Genomic DNA, 12296 nt, shown 5'->3' with positions numbered 1-12296 from the left:
CTAGTCCCAGGACAGGTTATCCATAAAAGAAACGGTGTCTGATGTGTACAGTGAAGGGGTCACAGCCCACCCATAACCAACCAAGCCAATTCAAACAGCTGGTCAGGCATCTGTCACTCATCTTTTATAGACACTATCCTAAGGACAGGTCACCAATCAATTCATACATGCTCCCTGCTCCAGCCAATGTCAATATATAGACTATACACTTTAACAGCCCACCATAACAAGTAACACAGACTAGTTCAACCAACAAAATGGCTGCCGTGGACTTCACACTCTAGGCACTTCCTGTTGGATACAACTACAAGTTTAGGGAATAACGACAAAGATAAAAGCAAGACATCAGCTTTATTCTGTACCCCCTACTCTCTCGCGGTGTAATGGCGACTATGACAGAGATCAACCATTTTATACAATTATCTTTACGCGGTGACGCCACGACGCACGCTCCGACGTTCGGCACCACGTGGGCTCTTGTGTACGGAAAGAATTACTGTACGGATGGTCTCAGCGGCGTGACGTCCTGTGCGTGGAGTAGATGGGGAAAAAAAACCCATCAGCGCATGCGCACTGGGCTATCCACGGCAGACCGGGCAGATACCATGGAGTCGGTGACAGTGACTGGCTGCTCAGGGTGAGTATATGATACAAGAGGATTAGACACTGCCGGCGAGGCATGGCTGCGGTCATGGGCTCTGCAATTCACTTCCTTGTCATATAGGCAAAAGTGTGAGTGTGACATTGTAGGCTCCTTGCTAGCTGCTACTTGTCTTGTTTGTGTTGTTGTTAGTTTCTTGTCAAGATGCCGCACTGGCTTACAATGAATCGGGTGTCATTTGCAGAAGCTTCTGCCTGGAGCTGCCTCTACATGCGATGACTTTTGCTAGAAATGCTAGACCATCCCCACTGCCTCATGATCATTTTCCATCTTCTAGCTTTCTTGTAAATTTCCTTAGTGTTTGCTTAAAATTCACAGCCAGCGATCAACATTGACAGATCGTCGAATAATTGTTACACTGGCAGCCAACAAGGGGTTAAAATCTTATCCCCAATATTGATTGCATATAATCTTACTGACTGTATTGTATCCAATCCTAGATAGAAATATTAGAGTCAGACTGCCGGCCAATCATTGGTTAAAATGCCCAATATTGATTGTACTGTATATACCGTAGTCTTCTTGACTGTATTGTATCTGATACAAATATTTAAGACACCCTGGGTCACAATCTTATAATATGTCCAATAATAATTGTATATAATTGTATATAATCTTATGACTGTATTGTATCCAATAGTAGATAGAAATATGAAGAACACAAGCCCATCGTTGATTGTGTAATTGATATGTGTGTATAATATATATATATATATATATATATATACTGTATCCAATCCTAGATATAAATATTAGAACTTTTGCAGATTATATATATATATATATATATATATATTTGATCCTATTGAGTTGCATCAGAGACCAGAGTGCATCACTCTTCATGTTTTTTTTCTCCAGTAGGTGACATGCAGTTGCTGTGCTGCTTTTTTTTTTTTTATTGCTATGGTTTCTGTGTGTGACTGCTTTAGTGATGGATAACTATATATTTGCAAGACCTGTTCCACGGCATACTGTTTTGCATGCTAGGCGCAATGCTCATTGTGTACGTGTGTATTAGTAACCTAAAGCTTTGGTCACAACGTAAGATATAGATAGATATTTGGAGTACTTTCTATTTTTTGAGATACCAGTACATAATATGAGGACAGGGATTAGACCACTGGGACGTCAACCCTCTCTTAACCAGTGCTGCAGAATTTTCTTTTTATATCTATCTATCTATCTATCTATCTATCTATCTATCTATCTATCTATCTATCAGTGTGAAGGTTTATCCCATTAATCTATTTTTATATGATTTTTATTTTGTTTAGTTTTTTGTGACTATAAGTCACTGTAAATTCAGGCTTGCCGTATTATCAGCTATAGGTAAGAATGGTTGTGGTGCATATTTGGCGCTCAGCCCTTTTTTTTGCATTAAAAATGCACTAGTTACCTCTTTCTGTGCCCCAATCACCATTTTTTATGAAAGTGGATGGAGGGGGTGTAAAGATGGTGCAGATTTCATTTCTGGCGCAGTCTTAATAACTGCTAGACCTAATAGACCCCCACTTCTTTATTTTTTAACCTAATGGGACAGTTTAGGCCTTATTCACACATCCGCATTTCATGTGGATATGGTGTCCGTAAAAAAAAATCATTACACTGTGTCTATTCACATGTCAGTGTTTTGTTGTTTTTTTTTTTTTTTCTTTTTGTTTTTTTTCAGGACCATAGGAAGAAAATCCTTATTTTTTTCATTGATTCTGATGAGTTCTCTTCAATGGTTAGATAGGTGTAAATAGGTGCTATTGTGGTCCTTCTTTACCATAAGGCTCTTTCTTGCGCCAACGATGTGGCGAATCCTCCGTTCAGCGCCTTGCTCACAGTAGGAAGCTGGTGTGACTTATACAGAAAACCTACACAATTTCCTGACTAGCACAGATTTTCATTCTGACGCATGGGTTTGTACCTGGTACTTCTTAATACTTCAGACACACCTTGCACGTGTCAGGACTTTACATCTTTACTGGCATAGAAAACTGTGTGTGGCCAGCTTAACACTCATCACAGGACGCTCCGTTACAGGGCAGCTGCTGGGGTGATCCGGTCCTGCTCTTGACACCTCCAGCAAACACCTGATTTTGGACAGCAAAGGTAGTATTAGGCTAAAGCCCCACGTTGCGGAAATTCAGCTTTTTTTTGTTGCAGATTTTCTTCCTTTTTTTTTTTTTTTTTTTTTTTGAGCCAAAACCAGAAGTGGATTGAGCTAAAGGTAGAAATATAAGAGCATCCTATAGATTTCCATTTGTAGCCATTCTTGGTCCAAAAAAACGCAACAAAATCTGCAACAAAAAAAAAGCTGTTTTCGCAACGTGGGGCCTTAGCCTTAGGGTATGTTCACATATACTGGAGACACTGCAGATTTTCTGCTATGTATGAAAACAACACAGTGTAAAATGACCTGAGGTCAATTTTGTTGTCAGTTATCACAACAGATTTTGCTCTTTGTGATGCATAGGGTAAAATCTGTGGCAACCCCACAAAAATTCTCCTTGTATTTATTATTTGTTTCTTGTTTTGCGGCTGTAGGTTTTATTCTGCAGCAAATCTGTAGCGTAGTAATCCAATATGAACATACGCTTATGTCGCAGCTATTCAGATGTAACATAAGGACAGTTTGAGTCTGCCAGAAAGGATCATCGAGGAGTTCCCCAGTAGGCACATGGGTAGGGGTTGTCTTCTCTTTCCTTTTGAAAACACAAGCAGTGTCAGCTCTCATAGTCCATCACTGTGCCCAAGCTGATGCATGTGTTTTGTCTCTGAAGCATGCCTGCTGCTGAGTAGGCTATTCAGTAAGCTCCTGCTTCTCTGCTTGTCAGAAAGAAGCTGAGCATGCACAGTTACATTCTCAGCTATACTGTCAAGCAGAGTTCACTAGTTGTGGTTTTATCCGTGCGTCAGTGAAATAGACAATGGTAGGATACATTGCTTTAGCTGCTGCTTGAGGAGACGGAGACTGATTTGCATAGCTGTGACTTCAGGGGATGATCACAATATTCAGTGCCATTACCCACCCTTAAAGGGGTATCAAGAAAAAGGTGGCCACTGGCAGGGTATGTGTTAAACCAAGACGTCAACAAAATCACTGATGCAGCCTGAGTTCTGTCTGCATGATCTGCCTCCTATGATAGATCAGAACAACGTGTGAAGCTAGCCCTGTGGCCATTTTCTTTCTAAAACTTTTCTTTAGGCACCATATTGCGGAAAAGCAGTTTTTTTTTTTTTTGTTGCAGATTTTACTGAAGTTTTGTGAGCCAAAGGGAAGGGGGGGGGGGGATAGCTGTTATAGTATCAGAGCTTCCTATATATTTGCTATTCTTGGCTTTAGTGCAAAGAAAACACAACAAAATCTTCAACAAAAAAAGAAGCTTTACCGCAACGTGGGCGACAACTTTAAAGGCGTTGGCCATTCTATGCTTATTTTAACTAATATAATATAAAATATACAATTATTCATTTAGTACAAGCTCTGCATCTATCTTTTACATTCTGATGCGCTGCCTTCTTCTTCACTCAGATCTTCTGCACTGCCTGCATGGCTCCCCCATTATCTCAACATGACCTCTGGTGGACCATGTGACCAGACATGTCTATCAGCCACCTCCTGCTTGTGTTCTAGTCTCTCATGTACCGGGTTTTCAGTGTAGGACTGATGGACGGGTCTGGTCATGTGTCCGTACATCAGTGGTCATGTTATGATCGGCTGGAACTGTGTAGGCTCTTATATGCCAATAGGGAATATAAGAGATCAGCAATGAACTGGCCATAAGTTTATGTTAAGAAATGGCATCTATAGCCTTTCACAGTGCATTAGTTAAAGGTAAAGTGACCTTTCACAGAGCTGTGGACACTTTGGAGGGAGAAGGTTGTATAAAGAGTTACGTTTTAGCAAACAATTGTGCTGATATGTATACATTTCATATTGTGGTGGATGTGGGAAATTCTGTAATAAAATGGGCTCGCTAGATAACCCCTGTAATATTGATTGCGTTGTTCTTTAACCTGATTTAGATACATAATTACAAATAGTGAATGTATACGTATACACTGGACAGCTGTATAGCTAAAGTGTCTATTATATGATTCTGTTCTGCTCAGATAAAGCCTGCTAATACATTGTTCTGTGAGCTGTAACCTGCACGGTACAGACGCAGCCTCCTTTTCAACCAGTTTACACCGGTAATCACGATGTCCACGCCTAACCATACACACCTTGGTTAATGACACCGTCTTGATGAAGGGCATTGTTCAATGTCATCTGCCAGCCTTTATTTTTAATTGCTACTGTGTAATTGGCATACCTTGCATACCACGTAGAGGAAAGACCCTGCACTTTACAGTCTACTTCACTTTCATGCATTAAGGTACAGAGTTAGACAAAAGTTTTATAATTTTTGAGTTTACTTTATTATTTCAAGGGGTTTTCCAGGGAGTCCATCATTACTTGCGTTTTTGGGGGGATCTATATGCAACAAACCAGGGTTTCCCAGCTACTTCCAACCCCGTTCATGTGATCCGAATCCATACCCAGCTCCCAAGTTATTCCACCCTGTATCACTTCTCTTGTGTTCACTGTTTGTTACCTGTGCTGAAATACATCATTATAATAGTAAAATCATGAGACAGGTAACTAAGGAGAGGAGGTGGAACAACTCAGGGGTCACGTGCAGGTTATGTTCACCTGGAATTCCTGGGTTCATTACAAACAAACCCCCCGAGAGACTAGGTGATCATAGACTCCCTGGAGAACCCCTTTAAAAGTAGCCTATTAGGTCCAAAATGCCTTCTAAACCGGTAACTGTATTCTGTAGGAGCAGAAACATAGATGTGGCCACAAACTGGTGAAACAATGCAGAGATGCTGATCTGTTATGGATCTGCAAATCTGCCCTCAAGTGCATCAGAGGTGGGGACTGATTTACCTACAGATAGTTGTCAGTGCCCCACTTTTACCTGGAATTGCCGTCCCTTTAACCAAGATTGACATTTTCAGTCTTTACGTGTGTAACAACCCGCGTGTAGGTAAATCCAGTGAATGAGGCCACCCCCAGTGCACTTGTGGTTTGATTTGCATATAGAAAAAAATATGGTTATCTCTGCATTACTTCTTCAGTTTGTGACCACATAAGTATGTTTCTTGCTCCTGTTATAAGCCCCTAAGATGCTATTGTTGTTTTGGAAGCCATTTTGACTTGATAGACTCAAAGCGGTCATCAGTAAACTAACTTCTGTAAGAATGCATTACTTGGATGAACATTCATTTAAAGGAGCTCTATCAGCAAAATCATGCTGACAGAGCCTCACATATGTGTGCATTGCCTTTAAAAAGGCTATTCAGGCACCGTAAATGTTATATTACACTACCCCCTGTTTTAAAATAATAACCTAAAAAAGAATGTGATCTACTTACCGAACGTGCACACTGGGCGGGCATTCAGGGTGTGTCTTCATCTTCATCCACGCCTTTTCTTCCTCCGGTCCCGTCCTCCGGCGCTCGCGAACGGACTTTGATTAAAAAAAAAAATGACCTGGGTGCATGCGCAGTAGCATGCGGCTTCTACTACGGCTACTGCGCATGCGCCCAGGCCATTTTTTTTTTTTTATCAAAGTCCGTTCGCAAGCACCGGAGGAGGACGGGACCGGAGGACATCGGAGGAAGAAGAGGCGTGGATGAAGAAGAAGACACACCCTGAATGTCCACCCAGCGTGCACGTTCGGTAAGTAGAGCACATTCTTTTTTAGGTTATTATTTTAAAACTGGGGGGTAGTTTAATATAACTTTACCGGTGCCTGAATAGCCTTTTAAAGGCTATGCACACATATGTGGGGCTCTAGCAGCATGATTTTGCTGATAGAGCCCCTTTAAAGGGTTTATCCTGTTTTGTTTAGTTTTTTTTTCTTTTTAAATACAGGCCAAATAACAGGATGCATCAACAGGAAGCATTCCTAATAAATATATATACAGTCCTATGAAAAAGTTTGGGCACCCCTATTAATCTTAATCATTTTTAGTTCTAAATATTTTGGTATTTGCAACAGCCATTTCAGTTTGATATATCTAATAACTGATGGACACAGTAATATTTCAGGATTGAAATGAGGTTTATTGTACTAACAGAAAATGTGCAATATGCATTAAACCAAAATTTGACCGGTGCAAAAGTATGGGCACCTCAACAGAAAAGTGACATTAATATTTAGTAGATCCTCCTTTTGCAAAGATAACAGCCTCTAGTCGCTTCCTGTAGCTTTTAATCAGTTCCTGGATCCTGGATAAAGGTATTTTGGACAAACAATTCAAGTTCAGTTAAGTTAGATGGTCGCCGAGCATGGACAGCCCGCTTCAAATCATCCCACAGATGTTCAATGATATTCAGGTCTGGGGACTGGGATGGCCATTCCAGAACATTGTAATTGTTCCTCTGCATGAATGCCTGAGGATTTGGAGCGGTGTTTTGGATCATTGTCTTGCTGAAATATCCATCCCCGGCGTAACTTCAACTTCGTCACTGATTCTTGAACATTATTCTCAAGAATCTGCTGATACTGAGTGGAATCCATGCGACTCTCAACTTTAACAAGATTCCCGATGCCGGCATTGGCCACACAGCCCCAAAGCATGATGGAACCTCCACCAAATTTTACAGTGGGTAGCATGTGTTTTTCTTGGAATGCTGTTTCTTTTTGGACGCCATGCATAACGCCTTTTTTTTTATAACCAAACAACTCAATTTTTGTTTCCAAAATGAAGCTGCCTTGTCCAAATGTGCTTTTGCATACCTCAGGCAACTCTATTTGTGGCGTACGTGCAGAAACGGCTTCTTTCTCATCACTCTCCCATACAGCTTCTATTTGTGCAAAGTGCGCTGTATAGTTGACCGATGCACCATCGATGACACCATCTGCAGCAAGATGATGCTGCAGCTCTTTGGAGGTGGTCTGTGGATTGTCCTTGACTGTTCTCACCATTCTTCTTCTCTGCCTTTCTGATATTTTTCTTGGCCTGCCACTTCTGGGCTTAACAAGAACTGTCCCTGTGGTCTTCCATTTCCTTACTATGTTCCTCACAGTGGAAACTGACAGGTTAAATCTCTGAGACAACGCTTTGTATCCTTCCCCTGAACAACTATGTTGAACAATCTTTGTTTTCAGATCATTTGAGAGCGGGCTGTCCATGTTCGGCGACCATCAAACTTAACTGAACTTGAATTGTTTTGTAGAAAGAAATGGTCCAAAATACCTTCATCCAGGATCCAGGAACTGATTAAAAGCTACAGGAAGCGACTAGAGGCTGTTATCTTTGCAAAAGGAGGATGTACTAAATATTAATGTCACTTTTCTGTTGAGGTGCCCATATTTTTGCACCGGTCAAATTTTGGTTTAATGCATATTGCGCATTTTCTGTTAGTACAATAAACCTCATTTCAATCCTGAAATATTACTGTGTCCATCAGTTATTAGATATATCAAACTGAAATGGCTGTTGCAAACACCAAAATATTTAGAACTAAAAATGATTAAGATTAATAGGGTTGCCCAAACTTTTTCATAGGACTGTGTGTATATATATATATATATATATATATATATATATATATATATATAATCCTGTTTTAAATTCAGCACCGTTTACATTCACACTATAGAGCCCTGCACTCAACTGAGAAAAAAATACTTTTTGCTTGGACTAGTCCACTCCCAAGTCTAATCTGATTTCACAGATCCCTCATAGGCATGATGTGTATTGAGAGATCTATGAACTTAAGATCCGTCAGGGACTATGGGGCTGTGTGCTCACTGTTAATACAACGGTCAATGAACTCTGTTATGTGAATGAACCCTTAGGCTATCGTTTTTAGTCTGTTCAAATCTGGTTATGTAGCCAGTGTTGGAGGTTTACATCCGGACACTTGACGTACTCCTCTGACTGTATTGGGATACAGTGGTATACATTGCTTATTCTGCTCTCTTCCCACACTGTATGATTAGTTCTGCATGCAAAGCACTGACACAGCTGCTGCGGGGAGTATGCAAGGGATTCCAATTAGGGACTGAAGCCCTTGCTGTAGTCTGGGGATGTTTCCAATGAACCAGCGCACAGTATAGGGCAGTGCTTTTCCCATGCAGTGCTATGAGTGTTGTGTGCAGCAGGAGAGGTGAGAAATAGGGGATGAGGTGCAGGAAATAGGTTTCAGTAACAAGATGCTATTTTATAGCTGTGTAAGGGCATACTACTAAATGCTGGGTCCATTTAGTTGTTCCCGCATCCGGGTGACATCTAGCAGCTGCACGTTTACTTGTGAAGCTTCTGGGAACACATTGAAAATTGATACTATGTTTGAATCAATTCTGCAACTATACACATTCTGAAGATGCAAGTGTAACTAAGGCCAAACGTCAAGGACAATTCAAGGAGGCTGGTGTCCCTGTTTCTGACTTCCATATTGGGCAGAAGGAATCATTCACTTGCAATTTCCCTTTAAAAGTTAGCATTCAGTATAATGTACATCTTACATTTGTCTGACTATTTCACGTACTTCATATTTCTTTAAAGAGGACCTTTCATCAGATTGGGCACATGCAGTTCTATATACTACTGGAAAGCTGACAGTGCGCTGAATTCAGTGCACTGTCGGCTTTCCCGTTCTGTGTCCCCGGTGAAGAGCTATCGGTCCCGGTACCATAGCTCTTCACAGTCAGAAGGGCGTTCCTGACAGTCAGTCAGGAACGTCCTTCTCCACAGCAGCCCCTATCACACTGTAGAGTGTGAGCAGGGAGGAATGCCCCCTCCCCTCCTGATAATACTCGTCTATGGGCAAGCACTGTGAGCAGAGGGAGGGAGGCGTTCCTCCCCCCTCACACTGTACAGCGCGATAGGCGCTGCTGTGGAGAAGGATGTTCCTGACTGTCAGAAACGCCCTTCTGACTGTGAAGCGCTATGGTACCGGGACCGATAGCGCTTTACCCGGGGCACAGATCGGGAAAGCCGATAGTGCGCTGAATTCAGTGCACTGTCTGCTTTCCAGCAGTATATGGAACTGCCTGTGCCCAATCTGATGAAAGGTCCTTTAACTAAACTTTCATATGAAGAGCTTGGTATTACTCTAGCATGTATCCACCTTGGTAAAAGTGCAGCCATGTTACTCTAGCACAGTGATGGCAAACTTTTTAGCGACCAAGTGCCCAAACTGCAACCCAAAGCCTACTAATTTATCACAAAGTGCCTACATGGCAATTTAACATTAATACCCACAATTATGGACAATTAGGGACCTGAAAAAAACGGTTGTGTGAATAGGCTTAACAGAGCTTTCAATAATACAAACAACTTTGTACTGCATTTGGTATAATTTTGAACAATTAATATTCACTCTTTACATCTCACAGATCTGTTTTACAGTGACTGTGCAATGTTATTATGTCTGTTATAAAACAGATACTGTGTGATATAAATGGTGAAGAGTCCCCACTCAGTCCAATCTGCTCTACAGTGACCATCTCACAGCCCAGTCTGCTTCAGAGAGGCCCCCACACAGAACAATCTGCTCCACAGTGCCCCCCACACAGTACAGTTTGCTCCACAGTGGCCCTTTACAATATAATCTGCTCCACAGTGGCCCCCACACAGTACAATCTGCTCCACAGTGGCCCCCACACAGTATAATCTGCTCCACAGTGGCCCCCACACAGTATAATCTGCTCCACAGTGCCCCCCCCCCACACACAGTACAGTTTGCTCCACAGTGGCCCTTTACAATATAATCTGCTCCACAGATGGGTGCCCACAGAAAGAGCTCTGAGTGCCACAGGTTCGCCATCAAGGCTCTAGCATGTCTCCACCTTGCCAACATCCATTATTGTTTTATATAATAAACAGTAGGCACTTATCAATGATGCTGAAGTAAATGTTCGGCCATTTATGATGCTTACATACTGCACGTGCACATCGCTCAATAATGCTGAAGGGTAGTTCAGCCGGCCATTTAAGATGTTTACATACTTCACATTACTTAAGCGACCGTTTTATGAATGAAAAGATGCATTTGTCACAGGGAAAACACGAAAAATGCTGCAAAAAAAATAATTTTTCACAAGTTGAAATTGCTTTACAATTTCAAACATGATATCAAGAAAGTGCATTTTGGCGTGCATTCGTTTCCACCAATATTATGCCAAACAAAATTTAGGAGGTACCACGCATTTTTCTTCAAATTTTGGTTATCACATGCCCACAATGCACCTCAATGCGCTGCGTGTTAGCACCTGTGGTCGGATCAACAATATTGTACTTACAATCTGAGGTTTATCTGTTGTTCATCTTTTAATTATTATGGTGTGTAAGTATATGATACATTAACGTGGATACATTTTTGTCAAGGTGGAGACATGCTAGAGTAATGGGGCTTCACTTTTGCCAAGGTGGAGACATGCCAGAGTAATGGGGCTTCACTTTTGTCAAGGTGGAGACATGCTAGAGTAATGGGGCTTCACTTTTGTCAAGGTAGAGACATGCTAGAGTAATGGGGCTTCACTTTTGTCAAGGTAGAGACATGCTAGAGTAATGGGGCTTCACTTTTGCCAAGGTGGAGACATGCCAGAGTAATGGGGCTTCACTTTTGTCAAGGTGGAGACATGCCAGAGTAATGGGGCTTCACTTTTGCCAAGGTGGAGACATGCCAGAGTAATGGGGCTTCACTTTTGCCAAGGTGGAGACATGCCAGAGTAATGGGGCTTCACTTTTGTCAAGGTGGAGACATGCCAGAGTAATGGGGCTTCACTTTTGTCAAGGTGGAGACATGCTAGAGTAATGGGGCTTCACTTTTGTCAAGGTGGAGACATGCTAGAGTAATGGGGCTTCACTTTCTTCAAGGTGCACACATGCCAGAGTAATGGGGCTTCACTTTTGTCAAGGTGGAGACATGCCAGAGTAATGGGGCTTCACTTTTGTCAAGGTGCAGACATGCCAGAGTAATGGGGCTTCACTTTTGTCAAGGTGGAGACATGCTAGAGTAATGGGGCTTCACTTTTGTCAAGGTGGAGACATGCCAGAGTAAATGGGGCTTCACTTTTGCCAAGGTGGAGACATGCTAGAGTAATGGGGCTTCACTTTTGTCAAGGTGGAGACATACCAGAGTAATGGGGCTTCACTTTTGCCAAGGTGGAGACATGCTAGAGTAATGGGGCTTCACTTTTGTCAAGGTGGAGACATGCTAGAGTAATACCGAAGAGCTTTAAAATAAGTGTAAGTGAAGCGAATGCCGTTTACGTAATGTTCGCACGCGTTCTGTGTCAGTCAGTTACTATGGTTACATAGGATTTAGCACATGGATTACATTGTTTCCTGCAGTCCTGTGGTCTTTACAATGTGAGGGTTATGGATCAATACACTCCTGTGTTGAATCCGGACAAATCTGGGATTTTCTGTGCACTTGTTTCTTGCCTCACTTTAAAACATACTGATATCCTGCGTTACCCTGGCTTCAACATAAAGCTTTGGTTGTTGTATGCAAGCTATATTACCCATTCAGGTTCTGGCGCACTCGGTGGATTTGTCACCTCTGTATAATGTGATATTGGTTGTACTGTCCCTGAACGTTTGCACAGGAATAGTATATGCCAGTATCGGGTGACAG

General features: G+C 41.9%; 1 protein-coding gene across 2 annotated transcripts in view; it reads left to right on the top strand.

Moving 5' to 3' along the window:
• The first annotated feature begins 522 nt into the window (after positions 1 to 522).
• Positions 523 to 12296, top strand: part of CCAR1 (cell division cycle and apoptosis regulator 1) — an 80047-nt gene continuing 68273 nt past the window's right edge. Inside the window, exon 1 of one of the 2 annotated variants that reach the window (XM_075258578.1) lies at positions 523 to 637. The gene's annotated coding sequence lies outside the window, so the exon portion shown is untranslated. The remainder of the gene's footprint in view (positions 638 to 12296) is intronic. The other variant, XM_075258577.1, reaches the window with a different exon arrangement.

Source organism: Leptodactylus fuscus, chromosome 10 (genome assembly GCF_031893055.1).
Source record: "Leptodactylus fuscus isolate aLepFus1 chromosome 10, aLepFus1.hap2, whole genome shotgun sequence".
NCBI lineage: Eukaryota > Metazoa > Chordata > Amphibia > Anura > Leptodactylidae > Leptodactylus > Leptodactylus fuscus.
This window is presented reverse-complemented; position numbering and strand designations above follow the sequence as displayed.